The sequence below is a fragment of the Rhinolophus hipposideros genome (genome assembly GCF_964194185.1).
Source record: "Rhinolophus hipposideros genome assembly, chromosome: 15".
In the NCBI taxonomy this organism is placed as follows: domain Eukaryota; kingdom Metazoa; phylum Chordata; class Mammalia; order Chiroptera; family Rhinolophidae; genus Rhinolophus; species Rhinolophus hipposideros.
In genome coordinates this window covers 13892828-13911857 of record NC_138061.1, presented here as the reverse complement: position 1 = coordinate 13911857, position 19030 = coordinate 13892828, and the positions used below count along the sequence as shown (strand labels likewise).

General features: G+C 40.4%; 1 long non-coding RNA gene across 1 annotated transcript in view; it reads right to left on the bottom strand.

Annotated features, from left to right (window-relative positions):
- LOC308508277 overlaps positions 1–19030 on the bottom strand; it is a 65122-nt gene that overhangs the window by 40646 nt on the left and 5446 nt on the right. The window contains exons 2-3 of the long non-coding RNA XR_013995007.1: positions 17576–17762; positions 15624–15750 (exon numbers count right to left, since the gene is read on the bottom strand). This is a non-coding gene — a long non-coding RNA (uncharacterized lncRNA). The remainder of the gene's footprint in view (positions 1–15623; positions 15751–17575; positions 17763–19030) is intronic.

The following is a 19030-nucleotide window of genomic DNA, read 5'->3' as shown; positions in this document are numbered from 1 at the left end:
GCAGTGATGAAGCATGCAGTAAATGGCCCTCCCTCGCTAAGAGTGAAGACAGTGTGTGGGAGAGAACTGGTTCCATGTAAATCCTCAAGCCACAGAAGTCATTCTTTCTGGAGCTGAGAAACGTGGGCTCCAAAAAGAGACAAGAGCCACCTACTTACTTGGTACAGTTATTCCCCCTCAATTGCCAAAAGTCAGGCTCAAAGTCCCTTACTCTCCAATTAAATAATGCAATTATTTAATTGCATTAAATAATTAAAGTGGCATCTTTAAGTGGCATCTCTTGCCACACACCTGTAGCTTCTTTCTATTGTTTTCATTCAGTGTTTGCTAAAAGTCCACTATATGCCCAACCCATGTGTAACTCACTGACCTGTGAGCACACCTCCTTTTTGACTGGGCCTGACTCTCAGTGCTCTGAAAGATCCTTGACGAGTAAAACTGAGCCTTTCCATCTTTGTAGCCTTGGCTTCCAGCCTAGGGCCTGGCAAAGAGTGTGCATTCAATTATTATTGGTTGAATGGATAGATGGGTGAATGGATGGATAGAAATGGATGGATGGATGGATAGTTAGGTGGGTAAGTAGGTGGGTGGGTAGGTGGATAGATGGATAAAGAAATTGACGAACCGGTTAGTAAGTCTCCCCACTTTCACAGCCCTGTATACCAAAGTGCCTTTGTATTTCAACTGTTATATAAATGTACAGTATTATCATTAAGTTCCAGACATCTACCTGTTTTGATGATAAGTACAGTGGGAATAGACAGAAAAAAAGAGTTCCATGCTTCACCAATGCCACCTATGAAAAGTTCTTTGCCAAATGCATTATTTTATCACCTGAAAACTACTCTTCCTGATATCTTATTCCCTTTATAAATTCTGGCTCTAGAGTGTAAGATTTTAGTTTTTGAATTAAAATGTGATAAGAGACCTTTCAGTTCCCAGAGTCTCTTCTCTGTCTGTAGGTCAGAAGTTATTGGCTGGAGTCCCGGCATCTCCCTTGAGCTACAGCTTACTTTTGCTGACCAAACCTCCTTAGCCTTCAAACCAAATGATGTCATATTCTTTAGGGTGCATTTTTCTAACAGTTGACTTACGTCTATGTCTGCACACATATCTTTGATTTCCCACTGCTTACAGAAATTACAAGCATGTGAGCCAGTTTTCATTCGACAAGGTGAGTGCTTCACAGAGGGTTTTGCTGATAATGCCAATGCTAAATGTGTTGACAATTATTGTACATCACTACTGGTGATGGTGTGATTTTGTGGCATATTATGTAATGTGATATATAATCCCTGATGGAACGGCATCTCTTAGAGATGCTATATTTCTAATGGAAAAAAGTATGATAATAAATAATAAATACTATTTATTAAGCACCCACCAAATGCCAGCCATTATGCAGAGCTCTTACACACATCAGCTGATTCATTTCACATTAGAGTCCTAGAAAGTAAGGCATGTTACTTCCATTCTGCTGCTGAGATAAATGAATGTTGGAAAAATGAAATGTACTGTTGAAGGACATGTGACTAGTAAGTGGTGAGGAAAGAGTTAAACCAGGTCCAGCCTGTGTTCTTTCTACACCACCTTCGTTAGAGAGTGCTAAGTAAAACACAGTTCTCGTGCTTATTCTTTTGCTTATTACACAGAACCGTGTGGTATTGCTCATGTACTAACAACCATGACCAGTGTTGTTGTGGTTTTCAGTCAAGGAAGAAAGAAAGATCAGATTGTAGATTTGCTTTGACTTCAGTATGGCGTGACCTCAAAAAAAAAAAAAAAAAGTTCTTAGTCTTTCAAGTATTCATTTCCACAATATGCACATTACATGTACTCCGAAACAATTGGGTAAGCTGAGTCTATTGATTGCCTCTGGAACAATAAGTCTTGTCCCAAGTTACAAGGCTGGAAGGACCATGGGAGAGGACATCTCCACCTTTGACAATTTACCTATATTTGAGAGCCTGTACTAAGAATTCAGAGCATATTCATAGCACCTCCGTTTGGTTTTTGGCTTTATGGACTGGCATTTAATGCAGTGGCAAATCAGAAGTGACTGCCAGCTGGCTGAAACCTACAGTTCATCTGAAAGATCAAAAAGTCTTTTTGACATGGGCTGTCCCTCCCTATCCCTTTACAGCTTGTGCATTGGTCATCCTGTGAAGAACATGTCTGTTCTTGTCCCTAGTGTGTGTTGTGGTGATATCGAGGTGCTACGATAGCTTTGGGGCTCAGTTTAAGGTCAGCCTTTCCCATGTTTCATTTCCTGGCCCAATAGGCACAGAGCTTGTGGTTTACCCTCAATCTCTGTGAGCACTCAAGGCCGAGGCAGATTGCCCAAAACTAAGAACAAGAAAACACCCAGTTGCTCAACAATTCAAGAAACCCTAGCCAGCCACCTCTACTCTAGGTAGCAATCAACCTGGAGGGGGGTCAGCAACATGACCCCCCCTCCCCCGCACAAACACCCAAACACTCCTCCATGCACGATCCTCCTCCTTCTCCCGTCATAGCCCATATTCCCTGAGCCCCCACACTTTCTTTAGTCATGCAGACATTTTAATCTTAAAATACAAGTAATTTCTTCCTTGATGAATTGCTCTCTCTACCCCACCCTATAACCTCTCTCTGAGGTAATTTCCTAATTCTCTTTGACAAGACAGTTTACTCTTGATGAGGATTAAAAGTTATTTTTAGCTTGAACCGCACACAAGGAAATGATGCAATAACTTATTTTAGCTGGCTGAATGGTTCCTCTTTTTCAGTCTTTGAATTAATATGATTGTGAACTTGAAATAGTTTCTGGCTTTGGTGAGTAATTTTGTAATCAGAGAATAAAGTCCTCATCTTCCAATGTAAAGGGTTTGCTAGTAGTGACTGTTTCCTAAATGACTGGCATGTGTATCACTTATCAACCACAGTGCTAAAAATCAGAATGATTTTAATTTATCATGGGCTGTCCTGAGGATCTCTTGGCTCCGGAAAGATCTCTTGCACCCTCTATATCCCTTTCATAAAGCCTGCTCCAATAGTGGCAAAAAGGGAAGGTAACTGTGCCATTGTGCTATATGGATACGCCTCAAGTTGTTGGCTGCCCCTCCAATATCTTGTCTACATCTACTTATATAGCACATGGACATTTCTTAATCCATCACTATTTTAAAACTATTTGTCCATTTAAGTCCTTATATCTTTATCATGGTTTCTCAACCTCAGCACTAGTGAAATTTGGGGCCAGGTAGTTCTTTGTGGGGCTGTTCAACATCCTTGGCCTCTGCCCACTAGATGCCAGTAGCACCCCTCCCCACTCGTGACAACAAAAATGTCTCCAGACATCAGCACATGTCCTCCAGGTAGGCAAAATTGCCTTTGGTTGAGAAACACTGGCCTTTATGCTGTTTTAAATTACAAGTTCCTTTTAGATCAGAATTAACCTAATTTGTACAGACTTCCCAACAGGAAGGTACTTAGAGAAGCCTGTGTAATGATGATCACAATCCCTAGAAATGAAACAAGAATTTTTGGCTCACATCAAAAGAAAATGGAAAATTTAAACAGATGGTCAAGTAAATAGTGGATAATTTGTCTTAGTCAGCCCTCCATTCTAATCAATGAGGTTAAAACAATAATACTTCGCTCTCTTTTATTAACTGCACAGAGGAATGGAAAACTTGTAAGAAAGAGTTCATTCCCTCATAATTAAACTGCTCCCACAATATGAGGTGAGGGGCAGGTAAACTGAAATCACCCACAGCAGGGTGAATGATTGTAATCTTAAGAGTGAAGACTGCGCAGAGAAAGACATTCCTCCACAATTACTATTCTATAAGTCAGGGAGTAAGGTGGCACCCCATCCCCTCATGGGCTCTGACCCTTGTAAAGTACTTCAAGTATCTTTCATGGGAGAAAAAGCAAAAGAAAGATATGAACTGATATATCATTATAACGGCTGCTGTTATTCATCCACGCAAGTGGCATTAAACTGCTGGATTTGGAAAAGAAAAGTTTCTAAATGATCTCTTTATAGCCCTCTCTCTAGGCAAAAGAACAAAACATTTTTATCAGTTGATCTGATTAATTACATGAGTTATTTTTATTCTATTCATAAGAGGCAAGGCATGTAGGTCCTGCTTGTTCTTACATGCATTGGTTAACAATTCAATTAAGCAAATATTTATTGAAACTGTGGGCAAGGCAGTGTGATAATCAACAGTGGACCACGGGGGAAATACCCAGATGAGTAACAAATGAGGATCTGCCCTCAGAGAGTTTACAATTTTTGATTTCTATAACAATTTGTTGTGTATTTGTATTATATCCCCATACACACTTGATTTTGTATACTTTAAGATGCAATACTGCGAGCTCTAGGAGAGGTTAAAAAATCCGGTGGTGATTCAAAGGTCTGAGCAACTACAGATGATAGGTGATCAAGAAAGAGTTTATGGGGAACATGACTTTTAAAATAAGAGTGGGCAGCTGATATTGGTTTTCAGTTTAGCCTCTCCTAGGCACCTACAAGCCCAGCAGGATGGTGGCCATCTACTAACTGCTCCATGGCTTATTCCAGGTGGCCCCAGGCAGCACATAGGCTTTAGCTGAACTTGTGACAGAGCCCTTCTCAGGAGACCCCAGGGCTGGCATGCTTTGTGGCCAGCTTTAGATCAAGTGAGAGCACAACCCAGCTGCCTCCATGGATGACATACCCAAAGGGCAGGCACCACAGCCCTACTAATACAAATCATGCTCCATAGGGTCAGCTGCTGTACAACAGCTCCCCCACTATAGACACAGCCAGTCCTTACAACCAATCAGCCAAGAGTCAGTCCCTTCCACTGGCATGGAAACAACCAAGGCTCAACAACAACAGGAGGGCACACACAACCCACACAAGGGACACCCTTGGAGCACCCAGCTCAGGTGATCAGGGAGGCTGTGCCACTGGGCCCCACAGGACACCTAGTACATAAGTCGCACTCTACTAAGACCAGGAGACATAGCAGCTCTATCTAATACATAAAAACAATCAGAGGAGGGCAGCCAAAATGGGGAGACATGTCCCAAGTGAAAGAACAGAACAAAGCTCCAGAAAAAGAACTAAACATGATGGAGACAAGCAATCTACCAGATGCAGAGTTCAAAACACTAGTTATAAAGATGCTCAATTATCTCAGTGAGAACTTTAACAAAAAGATGAGAAAAATAAAAATGGACATAGAAGACATAAAAAAGAATCAGTCAGAAATAAATAATACTACAATGGAAATGAAGAATACATTACAGGGAATCAACAGTAGATTAGATGAAGCAGAAGATCAGAACAGTGATTTAGAAGATAAGGTAGCAGAAAACACCCAAACAGAGCAGCAAAAAGAAATAAGAATCCAAAAAAAATGAGGATAGTTTAAAGGACCTTTGGAACAGCATCAGTGTGTCAACATTCAGATCATAGGGGTATTGGAAGGAGAAGAGTGAGAACAAGGAGCTGAAAACCTATTTGAACTAATAATGACAGAAAACTTCCCTAACCTGGTGAAGGAAACAGACATACAAGCCCAAGAAGCGCAGAGTCCCAAAGAAGATGAACCCAAAGAGGCCCACACCAAGATACAACATAATTAAAATGCCAAAGCTTAAAGACAAGCATCAAGAGAAAAGCAGTTAGTTACCTACAAGGCAGCTCCCATAAGACTGCTATCTGATTTCTCAACAGAAATTTTACAGGCCAGAAGGGATTGGCATGAAATATTCAAAGTGATGAAAAGCAAGGACCTACAACCAAGATTACTCTACCCAGCAAAGCTATCATTTAGAATCAAAGGATAGATAAAGGGCTTCCCAGATAAGAAAAAGGTGAAGGAGTTGGTCATCATCAAACCAGTATTACAAGAAATGTTAAAGGGACCTGTTTAAGAAGAAGAAAAGAAAAAGATTAAAAAATATATGAATAATAAAATGGCAATAACTACATATCTATCAACAATTACATTAAATGTAAATGAATTAAATGCTCCAATCAAAAGACATAGGTCGCTGAATGGATAAGAAACAAAACCCTTACATATACTGCCTATGAAAGACTCAAATTCAGATTGAAAGACACATAGAGACTAAAGTAAAGGGATACAAATTAGTTATTTCATGGAAAAAAAACTGGGGTAGCAATACTTATAGCAGACAAAATAGACTTTGAAACAAAGGCTGTAACAAGAGACAAAGAGGGATGCAGTAATCCCACTTCCAGGTGTCTATCTGAAGAACCCAAAACACTACTTTGAAGGGAAATGTGCAGCCATATCTTCGTTGCATCATTATTTACAATGGCCAAGCTATGGAGGCCACCTGGGTATCCACCAATAGATGAATGGATAAAGAAAAAGTACGCATATACAACAGAATATTACTCGCCATACAAAAGAATGAAATTTTGATATCTGCAACAACATAGATGGACCTAGAAGGTATTATGCTGAGGGAAGTATCAGACAGAGAAAGACAGATGTCATATGGTTTCACTGGGGGGTCTAAAGAACAAGATAAATGAGCAAACAAAATAGAAACAAACTCATAGATCCAGAGAACATTATGAGGGTTGCCAGATGGAAAAGGTGTTGAGGGAATGGGTGGAAAAAAGCAAGGGATTAATAAGTACAATTTGGTAGTTACAAAATAGTCATGAGGATGTAAATTATAGCGTAGGGAATATAATAATAATATATTGTAATAATTATGTATGGTGTCAGGTGGGTACTAGATTTACCAAGGCGATCACCTCGTAAGTTATATAAATGTCTAGTCACTCTGTTGTACACCTGAAACGAACCTAATATAATATAGTATGTCAACTGTAACTGAAAAATAAAACAGAATTATTTTATAAAAGAGGAAAATAAAGAACAAAATGAGTAGGTGTTCAAAACAACATTAATGGTGAGGGTTTTTCCTGAGTATAAAGTTAATACATGTTTCTTGAGTTTTACACTTGATCTTGAGAAGCAATGTCTCTTGTTTTTTAGAAAATACAGAAAACAAATCCCAAGGGGAAGATGGTCTCCCATAAGCAGTGGAAGGCTTGTGCAAAGGAGAAGGGCCTGGCAAGCTGGGGATGGCGGCGAGTGTGGGGAGCCATGGAGGAACACAGGGTGGAGGCCTGAATGCCGGACCTAATCAGGAGGGCAGTGGGGGGCCATTGATGGTTCATTGTTCTGGCCATGTTCTCCTTTCATCCTCAGAACAACCCTATGAGGTAGCAGTGGTTCTGCTCAATTTTCCGATGTGGAGCTGAAGGATTTAAGGTGTGCAGTAACTTGCTCAAGGTCATGCAGCAAGTAGATGGGAGAGGTGGGCACTCCAAAACCCCACGCCCCTCGTACAAAGTGGGAACTGAGTGGGGCAAGAAGAGGACTGTGATCTAGAACATCAAGAGTTTAGCTACAGCAGGTAGCTGAATGTGACCTACTGTGCCTTTGACACAATGAAATGGATCAAAAGACTGCATAGGCGCAGGGAAAAGACCCCACTTGCTTTGCAGAGAAAAGACCAGTTTACAGCCCAGAGACAGCTACAAAGAGCAGGAGGCTCAGCAGTGCTCCTTGGTGGTGGCACGCTCCCTAACGTTCAGGTACCAGCACGGCACGCCACTGCCGACGTACCATCTGCATGAGGGCAGGCTCCCTTCAGGTCCTTTGAGCAGCTCCCTCTGCACTTTTCATGGGGACTCTGTGCCGCTGACCCATTGCCATCATTCTGAGCCATGTGGCTAAGAGCCAGCCTGCTCACCAGGTGTGAATGAATGACACCCCTGGCACAAAGCCCCCGAGAGACTCCCGGATGCTTGCCCAGGATCCCATGGCCCTGGTAGATAGACCCAGGCCGCACGCCAAGAAAGGACAACATTTCAAAGGAAGATTCCTGAATGTGACAAGGTTAATAGTGTCAGAGGGTGCAGAAGGGACACAGTGCAGCTGGTTTTGACTTTTATGGAGTCACGGGGAATCTTGTGGAAGCAGTATTGAACAGTCATGGTAGCCAAAACTGGATTGCTCAGGGTTACAGAGGGAAGGCACAATGACTAAATCAATGTGATCTACTCCTTCTAGTATGATCTATCTTGTGGAAGTTCGTTCATAGGGGGCGGTGAGAGGTGGCAGTGGGATCAGGAGGATTTGTTTAAGGCCCGGTGAGATGTGAACTTTTCTCTTTCAATAGCATCCAATAAACATGTTTTCTGTGCCTTGTTAGGTGTCAGTCAGTGTCCTAGACTCGAGATACAGCCATGAATACAACCAACAAAATTCCTGTCTTTATGCAGCTTATGTTTGGGGGAGGGGATAGGAAGAGGGGAACAGACACCAAACATGAAAATAAACACATAAATATAAATAAGGTTATTTCAGACAATGATGCAAAAACGTCAATGATATAGGAATGAGAAAAATAGATTGGTGTGTAAGGTAGAAGTCGGTTGACTATGGGGGAAGGAGTGGTCAGACAAGGCCTCCCTAAGGAAGTGACATTTGAGGGGAAGTCTCAATAGTGAGAAGGAACTGGACATGTAGTTTCTGACAGGGGACAGCGAGTTCAGAAGCCCTGTGGCAGGTACTAGTTTAGGGAACAAAAGGCCAGTGTGATAAAGCACAGGAAGCAGGGGAGGGGCAAGGAGAAGGAAGCCAGCACACAGATTCCTGTAGTCCTCAGGCCATGGAAGCCAGTTTGGTGTTAATTCTCAATGCAACGTGAAGCCAGTGAGAAGTTTGAAGCAGGAGGGCTAAGTGATCGTGGATGTGTTTGAAAAAAATGACCTTGGCTACAGAGTAAAGAATGAACTCTAGGAGCAGGAATGGAAGTCGTTGGTGTCTGTGGCCAGGACGATGGGAGATAATGGGAAATGACGCTGGCTTGGACCAAGGTGGCAGCCATGGAGAAGTGAAAACACTGTGGATGCAGAGTTGATAGCGCTTACTGATGGATTGAATGTGGGGAGATGGAGAAAGAGAGGCATTGAGGATATGTCCTGGGACCCTTGCCTAAGCACCTTAGGTGAATGGTGGTGCAGTCTCCTGAGTTGGGAAGACTGGAGGAGGAGTTTGGGGAGGAGTGGGGAGTAACAGTGTCAGTGTTGGACAAGTTAACTTTGAGGTACCAGCATGTCGGAGGAGATGTGAAGCAGACAGCTGGGAGAAGTCAGGCCAGGGATATAGATTTGGGGGTCATCCGTCTATAGATTTTTTATTTGAAAAGATTAGTTTTACATAGAATTACCATATAAACCAGCAATTCCATTCATAGGTATAGACCTCAAAGAACTGAAAACAAAAGCTTGTACACAAATATTCATAGCAGCATTATGTATGTAAAAGAGCCGAAGAGTAGAAACAACCCAGATGTCTGTCAATGGGCAACAGATAAAGAAAAACACAGTGGAATATTATTCAGCCATCAAAAGAAACGAAGTACTGATACATGCTGCAGCATGAATGACCCTTGAAAACATCATACTAAGTAAATGATTCCATTTATTTGGAACATTTAGCAAATCCATAGAGCCAGAAAGCAGATTAATGGTTGCCAGAGGCTGGGAGAGAAGGGGATGGGAAGTGACTGCTGTGACTGGGTGTGGGGTTTTCTTTTGGGGTGATGAGAATGTTCTGGGACTAGACAGAGGTTGTGGTTGAACAACAACGTGAATGTACTAAATCATACATTTTAAAATGATAGAATTTATATGAATGGGTATTTTTACCACACACACACACACACATACACGCACGCACACACATAGGCAAAGGGACTGAATGAGACGATATAAGGAGAGGGTGGAGGTGATCCAGATTGAACCCCGGAGCGCTCCAATATTTACAGGCCAGGTGGAGGAGGGATCGCCAGCAGAGAAAGTTAAAAGGGGTGAACTGTGATCTAGGAGGAAAACGAGGAAAGTTGCTATCCTAGAACCCAAATGAGAAACATGTTTCAAGGAGAGTAGAGTGACCATCCGTGTCTAAGGTGACGACGTCTGTGGCTCAGGTAGATATTGCCAGGTTCACCTACCCCAGAGTGGAACCATTCTGAGCTCTGACCAGCACTGCGTGAAGGTGCTCACTCCCCACAGTGCTGCCAACACAGCGCATTGTCAAAATGTTTGCCAGTCTCAAAGGTGAGAAATGGATCTCAGGGTAGTTTTCACCCGCCATCCCCTTATTGAGAGTGAGGTTGAGCATCTTTTCAGATGTTCAGCGGCCATTCACCTTCTTTTTGTTGTGAGCTCTCTGTTCATGGTCTTTGTCCATGTTCTGTTGAGCTGACAATCTTTTATTCTTGATTGCTAGGAGCTCTTTAAGTAGCAGGGAGTTTGGTCCTTGATTATCATCTCCTTTCTTGAAACTGTCATCTCTTTGTCTCCTCAGAAGTACTTTCTCCTAGGTCTTCTCTCACCTTCCAGGATCTCATCTCAGCATTTTGGGATTTTTTGCCTTCTATATATAGGGGTTATTCTCCCCCTTTGTGCCTTTAAATGCTAGTGTCCCCATCTTGGCCACCTCACTTCACTACATGCTCTCCTAAGGCATCCTTCCCCTTCCATCTCTTCCTCCACCACAGTTTTTATTACAACTGTATGCTAAAAATGCCTAAATGTTAATGTAGGACTTTCCTGATGCCTCAGTCTGGGCTGAGTCCCCAAAGCTGAAAAGAGGAGGGCAGACACTGCAGGGGATGACCCAAAACAGCCCAGGGGCCGAGCCTCACCATGAGTGTCACTAAGGATACTTGAGTAGTTTTCCTTGGCTCTTTGCAGAGTTGAGGGAGTGCTTTGCTCCTTCCCACCCCCTCAAACCAAAAAGCGGTCTTTAAGAGAATCGTTTGAAGAGTCTGGCTTATGTCTAATGGAATTCAGGGCACACAGGATTCCTACTGGACTCATTAAAGCTGAAGAAGCTTTAAAGGCTGACTTGCTGCATGGGCCCCAAGAGAGACGAGGGTACCCCTGGGGAGCATCCTCAATTCTTGCCAATGCTGTTTCTTGTGGTGGGGCGCCCAATAAATGGTTATTTTCTCCTATTGGTCACAGAAAGTTGGAACACAATTTTGAAGACATTACAAGGGTAACACTGTTGACTATGCAGAAAACTGAGAGGCAGACTTGACATAGTAGGAACAGTAGAAGAGAGGAAATGCCAAATAGGCAGAATTTGGTTACTCATGGAGGACTAGCCCTAAGCATTCATGAAAAACATCCTTACAAATGAAGCTTTTAATAAAAGATAAGCATAGAAAAAATTCATGTGATATTATAGCATATATTCACTTAAGATTTTTTTCTATCAATTGAATTCAGACCTTAGTTTCAAAAAAATAAGCTGTTACAACACAGGACAAACGTTAAATCAGAACTCACTATAGAGTGGTGAAGAGCTCTGGCTTGAGAGTCACACAGACCTGGGTTGGAAGTCCTGTTCTGCCATTTCCTAGATGTGAAACTTTGGGCAAATCATTCAACTTCTGTCAGCCTCAATTTCCTCCTTTGTAAAGTAAAAATAATACCTGACAACATCATGACCAAAAATAAATGAGATATTTTAAATGACACCCTTCACATAATGTCTGGGGTTTAGACATGGGTTTTGAAAGAGAATGTGACATCCATCACTAATCATTAGGGAAATGCAATGAGGAAAACCACAGTCAGTTATCACCTCATGCCTGTGAGAAAGGCTATTATCAAAAAGATAAGACACAACAAGTGCTGGGGAGGATGTGGAGAAAAGGGAACTCTGTGCGCTGTTGATGGGAATGTAGATTGGTGCAGCCATTATGGAAAACAGTATGGAGGTTCCTCAAAAAATTAAAAGTCAAACTACCATATGATCCAGGAATTCCACCCTGGGTATATTATATATATCCAAAGGAATTGAAATCAGTATCTTGAAGAGATATTGCACACCCATGTTCATTGCAGCATTATTCACAATAGCCAAGGTACGGAAACAGCCTAAATGTCCATATACCAAATGTGGAATATTTATACAATGGAATATTACTCAGCTATAAGAAAAGAAGGAAATCCTGCCATTTGTGACAATATGGATGAATCTGGAGGGCATTATGCTAAGTGAAATAAGCCAGACAGGGAAAGACAAATACTGCAAGGTATCATTTATACGCAGAATCTGAAAACAAAACAAAAATCCATTTTGTAGAAACAGAGAAAAGAACAATGGTTGACAAAGGGGCTGGGGAAAGACGGAAATGGAAGGATGTAGGTCAGAGGGTACACCTTTCAGTTATAAGAAACTAGATTCTAAGGAGCTAATGTACAACATAGTGATTACAGTTAATACTATGGTATTGTATACTTGAAAATTACGGAGTGTAGATCTTAAGCGTTCTCGCTCACACACACAAACAAGAGTTAGCTATGCTAACAGGATGAGGTGATGGATGTCAGTTATCTCGATCTTGGTGGTCATTCTGCAATGTACATGTATATCAAATCATCACACTGTAAATTTTAAATATAAACTTATATTTATCAATTATTCCTCAATGAAGTTAAAAAAGAAACTCTCCAAAGGTAAACTTCTTGAGGACAGGGTTTATGTCTTTCATTCAGACTTACTGTTCTATATTCCATGGCAAGTGGGGGTTCACAGCTATACATAACTATCAAGATTACAACAATGATGATATTTCAGTTGGCAAAAAAAGATTCTTTGTCCGTCATAAGTGTTGCCGGAGGTTTTACACCTCATACTGTTAGCATAGCTAACTCTTGTTTGTGTGTGTGAGCGAGAACGCTTAAGATAGCCACAGACAACATTTCTAATAAAGATAAAAAGAAACAAGAAAAAGAAAATGTGACATAGATCTGTAATATGTTTCTATTGCACTGCATTGAAAAGAATGCATATGTCCTCCGATTCTATTTCAAGTGTTTAATTTTGGTCATTTGTTTGGTGCTTTCTGACGGACACTGCTGACTTGCATGGATGCATTATGAAATTTCCCAAGAAATTTCTTTGTAATGTGTTCTGAAAGAAATTGAAAAGAAAATAAAGCCAAAGGAAGTATTAAAACCCTGCTTAGGAGTTCAAAAACACTATTTGCTCATCATAAATTAAGTTAAAAATCTAGCTGCACAGTCATCTAAATAATACTCAGACCCACAGATTTGAGCTTTTCTTTAAGGACCATCTTATATAAGGTTGCTCTCCTGAACTAACCTCACCATTAAAAACACTTAGATGTGACATTTAAAAATATATAGTTTCATATACATCTACAGCCATGCTGTTTACATAGCACACACACAGATCTATCTGGAAGGAGGAGCTGGCATCACAACACACAGAATGCCATGCAGTGTTAGACATTCTCGGGTTTTTCCAAGTTACGTGTCTGGTTCCACAGCTATCTAGGAAAGCTGTGAACCATTCCTAATATGAAATGGCAAGGCAAGTCACCAGATTGAGTTCTTAAACCTTAATTAGGTCGGATTGGGTAGGGGGGAAGGCGTTGACATAAAAGTCAGGCTCATTTGGTCTGTGGCCATGTGCAGGTTAAAATATTATTATCTCTGTCATCAGTATCGACAAAGGATAATTTGATATACAACTCAAAGATACACAAAATTAGGCTACTCATGAGCTTCAGACTCCAAAATAAATCTAAATCAATCTACTGAAGGGAATGATTTCTTAGTCAAACTTCTGCTAGCCAATATTTTAGGATCTGAATCATCCTCTCAATCAACATCATTTCTTCAAGGTCATAAACATCCTGTTTTTCAATAGATTCTATATGAGTGAATACTGGTTTGATCTTGCCTCAAAGACCAGCTTTGTTCCTTAGTTATAAAGATTTGTTGTACCTCTCCTACCCATTTATGTGCTGTCTGTTACACTAATTCTAGCTCAGGAAAAATAACAGGCATGATGCAGCTATGGAGAACAACTCTGAGTATGTCTACACAATTTCAAAACAACTTGCTGAAAAGTAGTCTATACAACAACCAAGTGGATTGGCAGATTTTTCACCTTGCATTTGAATTATTAAAGTAACCTGAATTTTTCTATTCCATTTGCAAGAAAACGTGAGTTTCTTGGTTTGTAACGAAAGCTATAAAATGGTAGTATATTTACTCCTACTTTAATCACATACCAAACAGAAATATGCCTTATACTCTCCCCTACCCCATGCTAACACCCAGGCTACTTCCTCAGCACACCTGGGAACTTGATCTGACCACAATCAGCCTGTGGCATTCACAACTTTGTGGCAGACTGCAAGCCTACTACACACCTGACTGTTCTCAGGGTCTGGATGCCATTTATTTGGGGGGCCATCTTTAGTATGAGACATGCCCAGTCATGATGTTTGCTCTCTGTCCCAGGGGACTTATTATAAATATAGCATAGCATGTATGAGTGACAGGTGACTAAAGAATGTGCACAAGGTGGTAAGCTTTCTTATAGAGTAACGCCTTGTTATGGGTTGAAATGTGTCCCTCTCAAAAATGTATATTGGAGTCCTAACTTCCAGTGCCTCAGAATATGACTATTTGGAGATAGGGTCCAGACAGAAGAAATCAAAATAAAATGAGGTAAGGCAGGTCTTGATCCAATATGACGAGTGTCCTCATAAAAAGGAGGAATTTGGGCATATCGATAGACATGCATAGAGGGAAAGCCTGTCATCTACAAGCCAAGGAGAGAGGCCTGGAAAAACAGCTCCTTTCCTCCCAGCCTTCGGAAGAAACCAATTAATTCACACCTCATTGATCCAGCACCATTAGAGAATGAAATAGTCCCTATAAATGCACTTTCTAAATAACAAAGTGTCCTGGAAAATAACAAGTTCCCAAATTTTCATACTACAATTTTTTTAAATAAAATGTTCCTAAAATGCACACTCCTTATTCTTAGAAGACAGTAAACATAGTCAAAACCTTTCTCAGTGACACAGGACCATCCGTGGCTGCGAGGGACAGAACACTTTGTCTCTGCAGTAAAGGGCATCTGTGGTTTCTCTGCTTTCTCTGCTAATATAAAGTTCTCAGACGTCCCTTCTCCCCCTCTGCATCATCCTCATTCCTTCACTTCAATCTGCATCTCCTAATCTGTTATGAAAGAACGGAAACTGGACAAAAACGACATTGAAACTGTTTTTGAAATAAAATGTTCCGAGTTAGGGTCTGAAAGACTCTCCTAGGGATTAAACCACGTGGATTTGGAGAAACTTCTTTCCTCTCTTCTCAGGGGCTGAGGTGGTCAGGCCCTTGTACTCAGGATAACTTAAGTGTTGTGTTACATTGACACAAAGCAGGTCACAAGAGATTCTTCTGGCCTCCTTGAGATGTTATGAATTTATACCATAAAGAGCAGCAGCTTGGATCAATTATAGCTCGGAAATGCGCTTCTCTATTAAGAGCCCATGGGGGCTTTGTTTTGCTGTTGTTGTTGTTTCATTTATTTGGAATAGGGTTATACCATAAGGTAGAACTCTCTGGAATGAACTTTCCATGATGTAAAGTTAGTTTGGGAAATTTTAATTCCCCACACGGAACAATAATCAGATTAAATGACCACAAAAGAAAACACTTGCCTTTGAAATAAAAAAGTACTTACCAAATTAGATTCTTTATTACATCCTCTCACTTTTAAAAAGAACATTCATTCAATTGTTCAATTTCTGCTGATTGGAAGCTGGCTCCTTAGCCGCCCTTGGTTTTATATAGCATGAGATTTTTTACTGCTTTATGCCCCCATCAGTGGTGGTGGTGGTGGTATTAAAAAGAAAAAGAAAAGAAAGAAAAAGGAAAGGCTAATGTTTATTAAATACTTACAATGAGACATGAACTATGCCAAATGTGTTATATGCCTTATCTCATCAGATCTCCCCTAAACACCTCAGAGATAGTTACGATTATTCAAGTCATGTCAGATATTGACATTTCAGTCAATAATGGACTACATAATATAACGGTGGTCCCATAAAGTTATAGTAAGTCTTTACTTAATGTGGTTGATAGGTTCTTGGAAACTGCAACTTCAAGTAAAACAACAAAACAATACCAATTTTACCACAGGCTAATTGGTATTGACAAGGGTTAAGTCCCTATGGCATATTTCTGATCACAAAAACATCACCAATCTTCTAAATAAAGAGCCAAAACACTCCTAATATTTAACACTGAAATAAATGTGAGCTACATATACAGTAAGAAAGATTAACCAAAACAAGTAAGATAATGATTTTTCCAGCCCATTTATTCTAGTTCAGGGTTACCGGTGGCTGGAGTCTCCCCCTGCAGCTCAGGGCTCACGGTGGGACCCAGCCTGGACAGGCCACCCTTCCATTGAAGGGCACACACACACACCCACACTCACACAGACTCACACTGGGACAATTCAGACACTCCAATTCACCTCCCTGCACATCTTTAGGGCCTGGGAGGAAACCGGAGTCTCTGGAGAAAACCCATGCAGACATGGGGAGAACGTGCCAACTCCATACAGACAATGGTCCAGACAGAAATCTATTTTTATTTTTTCATTAACATCATTATGAAATGAGGTTAAACTAAATTACATTATTCAAGGACCTGCTGTAGAATGAAGCTAAAAAAATTCCTACTGCTTGTGACGTCTCTGTTGCAATGTCATAGCGCAATGCTTTAAGTGTTTGTGGTGATGCCGGTGTAAACAAACTATTGCATTGCTAATTGTGTTGTACACACAATTACAGTGGTAGGTTGTCCCATGTAGGTTTGCATAAGTGCACTCTATGATGTTCACACAACGATGAAATTGCCTAACTGCATTTGTATCCTCATCATGGGGTGCGTGACTGTGTTCCATTTAAGAGACAAAGTGGAGGCCAGCAGTGGTCAGATAACTTGTTCTCAGTGAGTCACTCAGCTACTAACTGGCAGAACCTGGATTTTAACCCAGGCAGTCTGACTCCAGAGCCTGCATTCTTAATCATTATGGTATGTAGAGAGGTAAATGTCAAAACTAATTACTAACATTAGTGTGATCTTGCTAAAGCACCATAATTTGAAATTATGTAATAGAAAGCATCTAAAACAAAAATGCGTAGGCCAGGTATATTTTCAAAATCTCCCATCAATACTGGTTATGCTATAAAATACTGATCATTAGTTTTTTGCAAGGTTAATTATGGGTTTTTAAGTTGCTTAATAAATGACATTTATTGTAAGTCATCTCCCAGATGAGTACTTATGAAAACTATACATATGAGTATATATGTGTGGGAATTTTCACCAAGATCATTATCCTCCAGACAGAGCTATGAAAAGACACCTAATTTCTATTAATTAGTAACAGGGGGAAATGTCAAAAATGGCTGCTTACAGAGTGTCTGGCAGCAGGAGAGAGGAAAGCTAGGAAGTGGGATGGAAACGGTGACAAGTCACAGTAAAATTATCACTTTAGATGTTTTCAGAAAAGAAAACAAACAATATTTTTCAGGACTATGCCAATACCACTTTAATGCATTTCCCAGGCTTTTCAGAAAGCTTCAAAGCTTAGTACTTGTATGTATGTAACTTAATTACCTGGTCTGGAACAACGTATGTTAGGATGCAGAAATGACAAAGCAAGTAGAGCTTGCTTTTTAATTTTCTGTTTGAAACTCCCAAACAGCTTCATTTGGCCCTTAAATAAAATCCCCAAGCTTGTCACAACTTTTGGGCCTTTGATTCTCAGTAAGGGTCTTCTGTGACATCTTTTTCCAGTTACAAACTAAAAAAAGAAAAAGAAAAACAAAACAAATTACTTAATTGCGTAGCTTTTCTTTGGTGTTCTTTCGTCTTCAAAGTTAGGTTTATGTGGCACTTTTGGAAATTCACACAGAAATGTACTAACAATAAGAATTTCATTTGTGTAGATAAATACAATTATTCTTCTAGCTCTATTATATTTATACCAACTGAAAAATACAAATAAATTTTGCATGATAGAATCTCTTCACTTGTTCAGAGCTATTTACTTAAAAAATTACTCCATGACCTACTCCAAGCCCCCAAATAAATCATGGAATTAGCTTATGCTGACAAGTAGTAATAGGGGGGCCAAAATCTGTTAAGGATCCAGGTTCTAGTAATTGAAGATTAGCTGAAGGCACAGGAAAGTGAAGAACTCCCTTTCCTTGAAACCTTAAGCACATCTCTCTCCTTATGCTTCAGTTTCTCCATATTAAAATGGGAAGGAGAAACGCAACCATTTCTCCACTAGTGTGAAAAGTAATTTATGTTTAGAAGAAGTCTGCAAAGAAGGTCATTGCCCTCTTAACATTTAATTAACGGATAACGCTCTGGAAACAGAAAGCTATCATAGGATAAAGATCTCTGACAGGTTTTATTCAAGAAGCTGCAGAGCTGAGACATTATGGAAAATAAATGTCATGTCAAAGGTATGATATTTATTTTCAAAGCAAGAAGCCCAACCACAGTGGTTATCAAAACCAAAGAAGCAGCAAATACTGTCTCACTAGTGTCTTCAGACTCTGCCCTGTGAGGTCTCTATTTACTGAAGGGTCTGGATGAACTTTCATACAGTAAGTAATTAGTAAGTTAACAACGATATCTATGCAATACAAAGAATTGGAAAAACATATGGAAGAAGATAACCTGTTTGGTCTCCTCAAAGTAGTGAGTAAAAAGAAAGAAATGTAAATGATTTGTTCTGACATCCAGAGGCAGGGCAGTCAACCAGCTTTTCTACTGGTTCCTTTTGGCAATTGCATTCAGTAGGATGGCCCAGACGCCATCTCCTATGGATGAATGGAAAACACATGTCTTCTTTTATTGTAGAGAATCTACCGAGCGTAAGCTTTTAAATGGTTCCTGTCCTGCACAGGAGTTTATGAAGTACCCACTACATGGCCAGAATAAACGGGAACTAAAATGTTTAAAAAGTATCATTTCTACCCTTCTGGAACTTAAAACAAGAGGTTGGGGGATTTTTGTTGCTACAGACTCCTCAGTTTTGTACGACATAATTGCTTTATC